Source organism: Macrobrachium rosenbergii, chromosome 28 (assembly GCF_040412425.1).
Source record: "Macrobrachium rosenbergii isolate ZJJX-2024 chromosome 28, ASM4041242v1, whole genome shotgun sequence".
Taxonomy (NCBI): Eukaryota; Metazoa; Arthropoda; class Malacostraca; order Decapoda; family Palaemonidae; genus Macrobrachium; species Macrobrachium rosenbergii.
The window spans coordinates 17,066,098-17,081,195 of NC_089768.1; the positions used below are offsets into that span (position 1 = coordinate 17,066,098).

General features: G+C 35.1%; 1 protein-coding gene across 2 annotated transcripts in view; it reads right to left on the reverse strand.

Annotated features, from left to right (window-relative positions):
• Window positions 1-15,098, reverse strand: part of ND-B17 (NADH dehydrogenase (ubiquinone) B17 subunit) — a 285,419-nt gene that overhangs the window by 21,392 nt on the left and 248,929 nt on the right. Inside the window, exon 1 of one of the 2 annotated variants that reach the window (XR_010857621.1) lies at window positions 2,862-3,822. The exons of the other annotated variant lie outside the window; for it this stretch is intronic. The gene's annotated coding sequence lies outside the window, so the exon portion shown is untranslated. Of the gene's footprint in view, window positions 1-2,861; window positions 3,823-15,098 lie in introns of those variants that run through there. 2 annotated transcript variants of the gene reach the window in all.

Consider the following 15,098-nt stretch of genomic DNA (forward strand, 5'->3'; position numbering starts at 1 on the left):
TGTGCACTTTTCCGCTTTGTTTTTTTTTTTTCTCTCTATAAGTTTTTTCATATAACATTCCACACCTTTCATTCAATACATTTATTACACTTGATAAGCACTGTTCAGTATTCCATGTCATAGCCGGATTTTAATTTATATCTTTCCTTGCTTTCTCCGAAGTTAATTTCCGGAGGTTCCCTTTTCCCTTTTTCAGCATGCACGTAAAACACTTAAGGAGAAAATTCCGGTGTATTTTTATAGTTTTACGCGAGTCTAATCTGTCTGTTACCCTGGAAGATGCCCTCCTGTTAAACACTGGACTCAGAATTATCTTTGAGTGTGTTTCTCTTGAAACACACAGGCAGATCATCTTCATGCTCTGTATTACTTTAACATCATACCTGAAAACTTCCAGTTACTGCTCTTACAGTACAGCGCTTACGAAGTTTAAAAAATCTTTCCTTAATTATATATTTTTCGTGTCTAAATTTTAGCCCAGTCGCTCTTTTCCCTTTTTGGTCGCTACATATAATGATTCTCGTTGCCTAGAATGATTTTAGGGTTTAAAAGGGGCTCATGTACACATTGTACACATAAATACCGTTTATAAAGTGTTCTATGATTTTTACTATTGAAGCATGTGTTAAATCAAAAAGGGAAATATCATAATAAGACGATTATTGATAGAAGAACAAGGACTTATTTAGGTAAAGTAAATCTCAACTTTTGTGACAAACTTTTATGACAAATTTTGTGACAACTTTTGTGACAAACGAAACAAAATACTTTCGTTGATTTACCTTACCCAGGCATTATAATAGAAATAGAAAGTAATGATAAAGATAACAACAATTCACGTACTAATGGCTGATTGCCGAGGGATTGAAGATCAGTGTCTTCAGCTAGTACCTTATGTTTGTATTTAGCCATGGCATAAAACCGATATTTTATGGTCCTCCAAATCTATAAGATTTTTTTTCTTCATTTGGGCTCCTGTTGGGAAAACGTGTGTTCACTCTCTCTCCTTACACACCCAGTTTTCCTTGGTATTATCAGTTCCCTTGAGACATTTGGACATATAATAAATATTTCAAAGTTTAGGGCTTGACTTTGGAGTCCGAAGTATTTCAAGTGAGGCGTCCTTACACCAGAGAAGAGACCTCAGGCTCCCTTGTCGGGTATCCATTGCTACCTCAGATTATGCATTGTCTTTTGATTCGTCCATTTTCAAGTGACCCTTTCTAATGCTGTCTAAAAATCAAGACGCTCTGTAAATGTCCGTTTTTTTCGATTCTACGAGCCAATTTCCTGGTAATAATTATCATCTCTTATATAAAAGGTGTCAGTACAATTTCCATTTTTCTTATATCCCATGCGATCCGTACGCTGAATTATTATTATTATTATTATTATTATTATTATTGTTGTCTTTTGGATGACCTATCAGGGTAAATTGCCTATTAACAGCTGAATATATAATATATATATGCATATATATGTATAAATATATATATATATATATATATATATATATATATATATATATATATATATATATATATATATATATATATATATATATATATATATATATATATATATTATATATATATATATATATATATATATATATATATATATATATATATATATATATATATATATATATATATATATATATATATATATATATATATATATATATATATATATATATATATATATATATATATATGTTGACTCTAGTGGTCCCTATTTACCAGATACATATATAATTGCAATAGCCACAGTGCCTCTTAACTTCTCAAATTCTTCGCTCTTTTTGGATACGCTTGTCACTACAAAGCCTTAGATCCAAGTGCAAGATATTTGAAGTAATTACGATGTCCGGTTGTGGGTAACGAACCTGAGTCCCATAATCACAACAAGGTCACATTGCCGACCTGACCACGAGGTTAGGTGGGCAACGTCACGGTCTAGGTACATGATCTTGTTGTGATTATGGGACGTGGGTTAGTTCCCCGTTAGGTCAGGTCGGCAAAGTGACCTCGTTGTTATTATGGGATGCGGGTTCGTTTCCCGCTACCAGACATTATGATTACTTCAGATTTCTTGCACTTGGGCCTAAGCCTTTGTAGTGACAAGCATATCCAAAGAGCGAAGAATTTGAGAAGTATTACATGTATATGTATATATATATATATATATATATATATATATATATATATATATATATATATATATATATATACATATATATATACAGCATATATGACCCCAACCTCTAATGAGGTCTACTTACTCTGGTCCGGCTGCACTACTGTGGGTCATGCTTAAATAAGACACAGGGGGTAAATTTAACAATGATTTGCATTATCTAAAACTTACACAAGGGCCCAAGTATCTAAGCAAACTAAAATCTACAGTAAGCGAGAGTTAGAGGCTGAGGGAGAAACCGACGGAGGTAGCAAGGGGATGTGCGTCTTTCTCCTAACTTGAACAAAAACTCTTTGCCTGCTCAAGCGGACGCCTTTGAGCATCTTCGTCCAGCCCTCTAGTACCTCACAGACCCCGATTTCTTCTCTCCTGGACGTGATTGGCTCTGGCACTTCTCCTTAGGCCTATCAGCCAATCGGTGCCAGGAAAGGTGACGCTATATCCTAACGAACTGTTGGGGGGTACATGGACACACACATACACACACACACACATATATATATATATATATATATATATATATATATATATATATATATATATATATATATATATATATATATATATATATATATATATATATATATATATATATATATATATATATATATACATACATACAGTATATACGCATATATATACAGTATATATGTTTAACTTACGTAATGATGTCGTTGTGGTGACTGTCGATGCGGCCGTCACAGTGTTTGTTTTAGATGTACTATAAGTGGATTGTTTGGAAGTGGGGCTGCTTGTTGAAGTTGCTGTACTAGTTGACCCTGAAGTACTATCAGTTGTTGACTGCGAAGTTGTTTCTGATGTTGTTATTGATGTTGCAGAAGTGGAAGTTATAGTAGTATTAGTACTTTTTTGGAAACTTGTTGTTGCGCCGGAGGGTGCAGTTGAAGTAGGAAATACAGTTGAATCTGTTGTGGAAATAATGGCTGTTGTAAAGACCGCAGAACTAGCGGAAGTTACAGCCGATGAAGCAGTAGCAGTCGATATCTCAGAAGTATTTGGCACTGTGGATGTTTCTGTAGCGGATGAGTCAACTGTGGCTGTCGCAGGATGTGAATTTATAGATATAGCTGTAATGCTTGAGGCTGTAGTGAGATTAGATGGTGTAGTAAAACCAGGAGTGGTAAGAGTGGTTGTGGATGGTGTTGGACTAGTACTAGAAGATACAGCAGTTGAAAGATCAGTAGACACAGTAGACTCAGTCTCTGTAGACTGCATCGAGCTAGATGTCAGAGAACCAGAGCTCATGGGTCCTTGACTGGTACCAAGTGATACTGTAGAACCTGTTGTGGTTGCGGTTGGCGATGTAGCAACTGTAGACTTTTCTGTTGCAAAAGCAAGAGGTCCTACATAGAAGTTGAAGGCAATGTCTGCAACGCAGGAGTCCCTTGAGTCTGTAAGCTGGCAGGACCTCTGATATCTTGAATTACGACCTTCGAGGTTAAAACCTTTACAGTTGCCTACTAAACGGAAGAGAGAAAAAAACATTTAGCTTATGTCCAAATTATGTGGACGCTGTCAAGGATCATCTAATAGTAATGAGGTTATTATGAAGGTAAGGATATTAAGACTCATTTAAAAGACAACATAAACCATTGTCTTTGACTGATACTAAAAGGTTGTTAATTTGTGATCGCACTATACACTGGCTTGTTCTCTAGGTTTCTGCAAATTAGAACTTGAGAAGGGTGAAATGCCCTATGGAACAGAGTAGACGGATTCCTTAGGAAAGTTGCACAGCTTTCTCTGCACAGTTTCGGTTTCTTTCATGAAAACTGTTTCACATAACATTGAAAAACGTTTCTAGAGGTCTTTCTTCCGCAAAATGAGGGTTTTTAGTCAAGGTTTTCAAGCTTTATACATTTTCATGATTTCCTGATTATACTTTATAGCTCAACTTCATTGCTTTAAACTTACTTGAGGAGAAAATAACATAGTAGTTTAGAAGATATTGATAAAATATACTGCTAAAAGTTCCCGGTAGCAGACCAGTGTTATTAGTGATGATACGAAAATCTTTGTATGAACCGTAAAATAAATAGCATCTCCACGCACTTGCAAGATCGTAAGAAGGGTATTGTTTTAAGTACTTTGTTGATATCGGGACGCTGATACCAATTTTAGAAGTAGTTCCAGAGTTTCCTTTTCATTAGGGAATGCCAAATGAAATTTTTTATATGGTAAATAAAGAAAATCTCACATTAAATCTTTATAATTGTTTAAGATGTATAGAAACAGGTGGTTTTATACCTATAAACAACGGTTAAAGAAATGAATAATTAATTCTTTCCTTGTGTAGGGAATAAAACATTAAGAATTGGTTACCAGAAAATAAAGCAGTGTAAAGCCACAAAAATGCATTATGATATAAATATACTTCGTTTCTACCTTCGCTGCAGATAGCAGCGCACATTGCCAAAGATGGCACATGAGTCTGTCCAATTACGTGACCGCATCGGCTGCTTTCATTGGACCTCTGGTAGAGAGACGATCCCACGGGCATCTCAGAAAATGCCCCAGACATCGCTGTCACCATCACAAGAAGAGTCATGAGGGAAGAAGTCCAGCAACGAAACCGCTCTCTCTTCGTCATCTAAGTAGTAGAAAACATAACTGTATAACGTTGCTGTATATGTATAGAGTCGTACATATGTAAACATGCAAGTGCAGACTTTGTTCATTAAATTTCCTTAGGTCTAGAAAGGCGCACTAGTGGATCCAGTCCTCTAAGCTAAACTGCCTTCCAGAGCGGATGAACATGTTGAGAATGCATAATTTCGCCAGCTGATGACAGTCATGTAATGTGTTAAACGCTTGTTTTATATAATTGTTTATATTTAGATTCATTCTGTGAAATGAATGAGATATTTGAAATTAGAAGAATTCGGAATTTTATAATGCTTCTAAAGGCATCGTTATTCAAGTGTTATAAACATTTTTCCAATTTATCTTTCAAGCATTTGTTTGCAGAACACATTTCTAACATGTTCACAAAATTTAATTTTCTGATTTAAAATATACAGGGTGAAAAATTCACTGACCATCTTGAGGAAGACGGTGAAGAACCAGTCCGGAGTCGCCCCACTGAGAAGAGATTGCCCAATAAAGGAATAAAAGCACCTGATACTTTTCCTGGCTGGAGGAGCAGAGAAGTGCGCTCTTTCCTCCTGAAGGAAAACCAGACTCTGAAGGGCCACTCGGAACTTGAATGTGTGGCTATGTGGGTTCTATGTAACCAAAGGAAGGTGCTTTTTGTTTGCTGATAAACAAAATAAAATAGGTGGATGGAATTATGTCAGGTGGGTGGCATGATAAATCGAAGCAGATTATGTTTACTTTACTTTTCTTGGCTCCCCAGAGGCATAATTACCTGCTCATGGGCGGGACTGAAAAATAACCTAACATTAGCTCAATGATGCCTGAAGGAAATTATGGGGTTTTAATTTCACGGATGGAAGTCACTCTAGCGAATGGCTCGCCCTTTTAACTTACGACAAATGGAAAAAGTGGCCTCAATTACAAAGACAGGAAATTTATGACTTCACATAACTTATTTTTAGCTTCTGTTTTTACTTCGTTTCCTCTTTAAAACTGCCACCCAGTTTTATTGTTCGAACAGCAATTAAAACCCTATATTTATGTTTTAGTGTGAAATATGACCATATCTCCGTTTGTAAGCCAAATAAGGATAATTTTCTTCTTCTTTTTTTTTTTTTTTTGAAAGGTAAAGGGACAGAATTGTAAAATATTTTCATACCTACCTATTAGATTTTTACTTATTTTTATCGATGCATAAAAGCAAGGGCAGGACTGGGAGAGCAAGTCGTTAATTCCTTAGCCTCTTTTCCGCTTACCATAAATAGTCTGAAATTGCTGATACAACGCAACGGGTTACCATTGTGACGATTGAATTCCAGTCAATGTGGACAAGGCATATAGGGATCAGGTAGTTGTGGGTTGTACTTATTGACCAAAGGGAAATAATTTCTCAAAGAAGAAATTTCCTAGTATATATATATATATATATATATATATATATATATATATATATATATATATATATATATATATATATATATATATATATATAAATTTCTGACTCATATCATATCAGAACCCAGGTCTCTCAGGTGGAAAGCAAGGGCGTTACCCACTGGGCCATACAAGTGGGTAACGCCCTACCTGAGAGACCTATCCCGACGTGAGTCAGAAATTTATTTCTGTTCCACACGTGATTGTGTGTTGATGATTTCTATTTATATATATATATATATATATATATATATATATATATATATATATATATATATATATATATATATATATATATAATTTATATATATATATATATATATATATATATATATATATATATATATATATATATATATACTCTATCTTATTCACTCAGAAGGGATAATTCAATGAAATGCTGTCAATTGGGTCATTGCTGAGTCGGGAAGTTGGTGAAAACTCGCTGGTATGCAAGCAGTTAGCTTGCTCAGGTAAGTCCTTGGGTGCAGTTGCTCTCAGGTTCCAACTTCTTTTGACTTGTGTGGCCTAGTGGGCAGCGCCCTTGCCTTTCAATTGAAAGGCCTGGGTTCGATCCTGAATATAAAAAAAAAATGTCAAATTGTGAGGACTATGCTGCAACGCTGTTTTGCGCAATTGCAGTTTGCCAAAAAAAAATTAATTGCAAGACCTGTCACAAATTCCTCTATAACTTCAACATGAAAAGAGCTTGGATAACATGCCACGGGGTTTAAAAGAAATATAGTTGACATAAAGGACTGCAAATTAACAAATAAACTGGTTGCCATGAGAAACGCATGGACAAGCGCTTGTATACCAAACAACCGTTTTATGGCATTAACTACAAGAACTTATGGTCTGTGTGAAATCCTTCAAGATTTAAGTGACTTAAATTAGTAAAAATTAAAGAGCCGCTGAAATATGGGTCAGATTTCAAAGTTGCAACCCAAATTACAAAGGTTAAGCTGGGGTGGGGGTGGAGGAGAGGAAGGCTTGTTGAACGTGGGTATGGTGGGGGGAGCGGGGGAGTAGTCTTGTATTAGCGAGTCTGGAAACGTGGCGTTTTATTTGAGTGGTCCAAGAACAAAGCCAACTGAATTTGCTAACGCTGCGATAAATACGTAACCTTCTCTACCCACACGCCAACTTATCGTATATCACTTTAAACGTCTGTAGTACAGATTTACGAATTACGAGGGTGAGTCCCCGCAGTCACTTTATATAAAGCAAGTAGAGTTATACATGGAAATGGCTTGTAACAATAATAAAGGAGGGAAAAATGTAAGGTCATTACACTGAAAATGTTTTACAATATTGCAGGCAAATGTTGAGGGAAAGAGATATACATATATATATATATATGTATATATATATATATATATATATTTATATATATATATATATATATATATATATATATAAACACACACACATACACACACACACACACACACACACATATATATATATATATATATATATATATATATATATATATATATATATATATATATAGTGTATATACATAAGGAAAGCTTCAGAGCGATGTATGAATGAATTTAATCAGTCCGTAAGTAGATAAATAAACAACTAGAAAACGGTTTAAAAATCATACTATATAGTTCACAATGCCGGAGTTTAAATAACAAGCAAACTCGATAGAGGCAAATCAACCATGAACAAAAATTCAGTGTTTTTAGTATATATCTAATTCTGCGATCCTTCGCAAAATGAAACCCACACGAATAGCCTATGTAGTCACGTAAGCACTTTGTTAGAGTCATAAACAAATAAAAGATAAAGGAAGTGGCTGACTGACTGACTGAGATAATGAATCAAATAAGCTAGAATAACGAAATCACTGAGCCTAATAAACTCATTGTGTAGATAACATTAATACTGAAATGACGTTACAGCTATTATTTGTTTTAAATCGCAAAATAAACCTAGGTGCCTCGCTACAAAGACGTTTTCGTTAGGTTGATTTTAAGGATAGGCGACACTATAACATGGACATTCACATAAACACGGGAAACATAAACACTGCATTGTTTCCTGCAGAACTAAGTAGCAGCACTGTTGCTTTCATCTAATAACTGGATAAGCCACCATCGTCAAAATACAGAAGATTCATCAACAGTGAGACGATCTACAATAAACAGTGCTCCACTTGGCCCAATCTCGCATCGACTATCGAAATTACTTTCAAGTACCTGTTTCAACCACTTAACCAGGATTTTCGTGGTCTTCTTTTGCCTAAACTAGTATCTCTACCACAACTTCGTGGTTTCTAATATCTCAACAGTTTCTACATTTTTTCTACAATTCACCACTTCACTTCCATAAAGGAGAGTGGGCTCAACAATCCTCTCATATATTTCAACTTTTGCTCCCTTGACACACCTCTTCCGTTTCAAACTTTGTATAGGTCTTCTACTACATTCTGTGATTCACAGCTTGTACCTTTGTACCTTCAGATGTTACGTCTGTCTTTAAATATCTGCAAAAACCAACTACCTACATCCTTCAGGCACCCTCTTACTAACAATCACTTTTTACATCTTCTAAGCTCCGATTTGTTATTAAGACCATACTTTCAACATTTGCTTTTAACTTTCTCCTCTTACAAAAGTTTTTGAATTTTATTCATCAGCCTATCACTGTCAGCAGTTTTTATTCATTACCATCACTTGGCACTGCATCACCTGCCAACATCAGCCATTCCGCACTCCACTAAAAACCGCCTTCCTTAACACATTTGCCCCTATATCTATTACCGTTTCCCTCACTTCTCTCCTTATCCCAGCGATAAAACACTAAGAAGACATAACAAACCCTTAACACATAAACCCTTCTACATTAAAAGTCACTTTCCTGTCGGAATATTAGAGCAAGAATTTTTCTTCTGTATTAAAAACTCATAATCGCTTTGCCAAATTGCCCTTCCCACCATACACCCTTAATGTCCTCTTCATCTCATCCTTACCAAGGGCCCTATAGCAACCTCTTCCCGGTAGACTTGTTGAGAACCAGAAAAAAACACACGCACACACACACACACACACACACACACACACACACACATATATATATATATATATATATATATATATATATATATATATATATATATATATATATATATATATATATATATAAAACGACTCCATCTTTCACCGTGGATAAGGAGGTGCATTCAGGCACAGCTGGCGCTTTGGCTGAGTGGTGTAGCATTCAGATCATGTTTGCTAGTTTTGTAGTTTTGTGGATTGTTTTTTGGGCATCGTCTTCTTGTTAAAGGGTGTTGTTAACTGGAAGTGTCGTAAAATAATAGACGATGCTAGTCCATCAGCATTTAAAATATATATATATATATATATATATATATATATATATATATATATATATATATATATATATATATATATATATATATAATATAAAGATCCTCATATGAAAATAAAAGGAGTGCCAAGACTATTATGAAGTCATCTTTATTAGCCAGAAAATGACTTTTCAATTTTGTGTGAGCAGTGGCGTGGCTGGCATTACATCAGTGGGGGAGCCTAGATGGGGCCAAGATATTTTTTGGGGGGCCAAGGAAAATTACACAAAACTAATGTACCAGTGCTGTAATTAGTAGTTAGGCTGCTATTCTCGAATGTGAATATAGGAAAATAATAGTATTAGTAATTAGTAAACCTGTATTTGAAATGACAGAACTCAATTTTCAATTAACTTTCAACTCTTACTATATGCAAATGTATCAAATACTGTAATGTAAATTTCCTCACAACCTTATATTCAACACTAACCTAATTTCTATTATCATTTTAATTTTCAACTATGGTATAATATCCTTGTCATGTAAATATATCAAAATAATGCATATCATCAACTTATTCAAAACAGTAACTAGAGCTTCAATCACTTCATACATAAGTTGATAACATTAAGCTGGATCAAAATATCATAACAAACAACATGTCATTTATGATAAAGCCAAAAAATGTAATTCTGCTTTTGACCACCAAAGGGTTAAAGTTTAACTACAAAGGGAATTTCAACTGGGGGTGCCAAGCATGTGATAGGAGGGTCCCGGGCACCCGTTGGCCCCCCCATAGCGACGCCACTGTATGTGAGGATCCCTTATATTCTTCATCCACGGGACTATTGTGGAAGTATACACAAGATATATATATATATATATATATATATATATATATATATATATATATATATATATATATATATATATATATATATATATATATATATATATATATATATATACATATATATATATATATAGTGTAAAAACCTACGCACAGTCATACACACGTATCCAGCTCTTGTTGCAAATAGCCTACATCCGAAAGCATATTACTATGTATAGGAACATATTCACATACATAGAAGTAGAGAAGACTGGGAAGAGACTCGATCAACGATGGAGAGAAATAGTTAACGGATATGACCATCCAAGGCTTGTGTCCCTAAATATCTGGCATACCTTAGACCTTATGAGCATGTCGCCATGTGTTAAGCTCATTCAAATGCAGTTATCAAATTTATAAGCGAGATCAGAAGAATTAGTGTTCGTGAAAATCATGCCAAAAGTAATTTACGCACAAAAAGAAAAGAAAGAAATTCCTTTCGGTGAACGAGAGTTGGTAGTGTGTTTTCGTTCATCAGAGTTGACTCAGGCGATTTTTCTGCACGGACATACGAGTATTAGTCAGACAATTTCCCTGTACAGGGTAAACAGAGTAGAAGCGGCAGCGGGGGCTTCTTGTGTCAACATCTCCTGCGTGCCAGAGCTGGAACAATTCTCTGAGCCTTTATCGCTGGTAAACAAACCAAATTACACTTGGCGACAATCAAGCTGCTAAAAGCAACGATTGCGGGGCATGATTGTGAGATTTTGTTAGCCATTTTCATTGCGTAATAATAGGTATATGAGATTACTTCTAATATATATATATATATATATATATATATATATATATATATATATATATATATATATATATATATATATATATATATATATATATATATATATACCTCTGCTCCCCGTATCCCTTAATAATGTTGGGCCGTGAAGGGAGATTAGATAGAAAGGAAAACATAGACCAGCCTCTTAGAGAAGACTACAAGACTCTGCAAAACAGGCACAAGGGAACATTTTTGGAACTCACGTTCAAAGAAAAGGTACTTCCTGTCTAAGGAATCTAGGTTATAGTCAATCGAAATATATTGGTCTGCCGTGTTAACAATGTTTTATGAGCCTTATAAGCTATATAGAGCACTGTTAGATTACAGTAAAAAAAGACATTCGTATTTATATATATATATATATATATATATATATATATATATATATATATATATATATATATATATATATATATATATATATATATATATATATATATGTATATATATATATGTATATATATATATATATATATTTTGTATTTATATATTCATACATTTTCATGATTATCACACACACACAACACACACACATACATATATATATTTTGTCTTTATTTATATATATATATATATATTCCATATTTTCATGATTAAGTCATACATACATATAACATAAATACATATACACATATATACATATATATATATATATATATATATATAATCATGTTGCCCTAGAGAAATACCTAACAGAATCTTCCACAAGGGATCGGGCAGCTAGTCCTACGTATACCACACAGACGTTCAAAGTAGGATATGTGGTCACAGTGCTGTAAACCATTCCCGTTTACTCACGATGGTTTTGTGAAAGAATATATAATTCTGCACGTTTCTGTGCAGGAGAGAGTATCCAAGAAAGTGCTGGGGACTGTGTAAAAGCACTGGAAGACAAGGGGCCCGAGTTATATAAGCAGCAATGAAGTGCGTGCGAGAAACGATCGAATGGCACAGTCTATCTTGAAGGGTTTAGATTGCTGCTGGTGATACTTCCAGGTACGTATATATGAAGCGGCTAATATTGTGCAAGATCTCTGCACATGTGGTTCACCTTTTTCCGGCAGATAGAGGGTGAATGGGTCAATGATTCTTTTTGTTTTCTATGGGGAAAAGACCGCTGGGACGAGAAGCCCAATTTCCTGATCCAGCTCATGCCTGATAAAAAAAAAAAAATCAACCTCGAGAGAAAAGAGTACAGGAAACACGGAAATTGGCAAAGGGCGAGAATGCCAAAAAAAACAAAGAAAGCAACGAAAATTCATACAATTCCTGGAATATGCAAAGAATGCCACTGAGCTGTAACCCCGAAGAAAGTAAACATTGTTCCATTTGATGACAAGTGAGCCGAATTTGTGTTCACCCCTTTTTTTTTTTTAATTCTTTCAGTCTTGCTAGATGACTAATTCATCAGCGCTGGGTACGAATGAAATTTCTATGTATTGCACTTGTCAGTAAAGATTTATTTTTCTGTTATGCGCTTCGCACACGAAAGGTAGGTCGCGGACAAGCACGGAAGGGTTGCCTCTCCTATAAGTCACCCTTCCTTCACGGGCGCCGGTTTTGTGAAAGTCGGTGCAGAGGACTCACGTAAGTTATGGACTTCAGTGCAACTATATTTTCTGTGTATGCGTTAACATATTTCATATGTTTACCTGCGATTGTTTTATGAAGTCAAGCGTGCATAAGAAACAATCTATGTAACCGTCGCTCCCCGGCCCACCTACCCACTCAAAAATAAAGTAAAACGGCAAAGAAATGAAGCAGAACAAACGTTATTAAATATTTATCATATGGATATGATAACATGTAAATGAGGGAGATACAAATCAAGTTTAGAGGAATCTAACAAAACATTATGGCAAAAGATTCTTTTCTAAGGTCTCATCCCAGGAGCCTTCACTAATTGCACACAGTAACAAACTCTTTAGAACAGGTTTTGTTATAATTAATTTTTTAGAATAATGCCGAAAGTTTATTTAATATCATATATGTTGAGCGTTGCATCTCGAAGTTTTGATAACACCAGATTATGTAATCATTAACAAAAGCTTTTTTTAAAGGTTTTCGGAGAACAATTACTACGAGTTTTCAGTTCCAAGAATGAAAAAGTACGAAATGGAGATCACATTGAAACTTTCAGAATCTAAACCCTCTCCCCTTTCAAAATAACACCATCAATGACACCTCGGTTGCTGAACCGAAAGAAAAGAATTCCTACGGAAGAGGTAAATACTCATCCTTAAAACCAAACATGATCAAGGACTTCAAATGTTTAGGCGGATTTTGAAAAGATTTAGTCTGACGTTTTTCGATACGTGGCGACATTTGAATACTCAGGACTTCTTGTAATTAATTTCTTCGTAGCAGAATATAATCGTACAAAACTGCCTTACACAGTATTAAACACACTTTGTCATTTTTATGTTAAGTTAGATGTAGGATGTACAACCTGGTCAAAAATCTGAAAAGGAATCAACTATAGAAACTAAAGAGATTTCTAAAATCTCCCCTTTCATACTTCAAAGAGAAAGAGAAGTAATGAGAATGTCCTCAGTTTCTCCAAAAGCGTCAAAATGAATTCAGTCATATTATTCAGTTTACGTGAGTACGCAAATACAGATTAATCCATCTGTATGCATGCACTGCCAGAAGCTTGTTTATGTGTTTATACTTGTATGCATACATATAACCATGCACTATATTTAACTGGTAAGCGTGATGTTTATTTATAGGTCACAATGTGGCCATTCTGAAAGGTGGGTCAGCCGGAAAAGAAGTCGACCATTGAAGTCCCATCAACTTTCATCTGATTTCATTTTTTTTCAGCAGATATTGATAAGGATAATGTCGAATCCTTTAGTTACAAAAGACATGGTGGCGGTTTCGATGATCGTGATGACTATGACGATGATTGGCATACTGGTGGAGGGGGTAGCGGGATCCTCCTCATTCTTCCAAATGTATAACGAAGGTAACCGATGTGGTCAGGTCATCGGACATATAACTGTTCCTTCTTTATCTGCTTGCGCCTCAGCCTGCCATCGAGGTAAATGTACTTTGGATACTTTGAGAGAGAGAGAGAGAGAGAGAGAGAGAGAGAGAGAGAGAGAGAGAGAGAGAGAGAGAGAGAGAGAATGAACCAATGTGCCTATGGTTATCAATGTCCTTGAGTATATCTCCCTCTCTCTCTCTCAGTCTTTTTTTCTCTCTCTCTTTCTTGATCTAAAATTAGCCCTATCACTTAACGAACTTATGATTATGTCGGGATACTAACTTCGCCTAGGGAGGAAAGCAAGGTAGAAATAGTGATGATTAAACATTCTGTTTCAGCACGGAATCGCATTTCGGAATTATTAAGTCAAGCTATTAAATTCTGATAGCCGAGAATTTTGTCAATATAATTTCCATGTAGGTGTCACAAATTTCTGTAGATGAAGAGTATTAGATATCGGTCTTGAGGGAATTGCCGTCATTGTCCAGTTTAGACGAAGAGATCTTTTTTTCTTTATTCTAGAGAGGCCCTGAATGGGTAAATATGTTTTAATCTTCAATGAAAAGGGGGCTTCGGGGCATTTATCTTTCCTCTGGGCAAGCAGATTTTCGTACAAACTGGGAGAGAACACAAAAGACATCTTCTGGTTGGCGAAATGATAAGTGAATAAGGTTTGCAAATTATAACTGGCTCTGTTTTTTATACACTGAATATTCATTTTATAGCTTTTATGTACAGTTTTTTATGCACTATCGTCTAATGGATAAGCTTTATTTCCCTATAATTTCTGTTATCCTGTTATCCCCCACCCCCAACTTTTATCATCGAGATTTGAAGATAAGTCTTTCTTAGCTGTAGC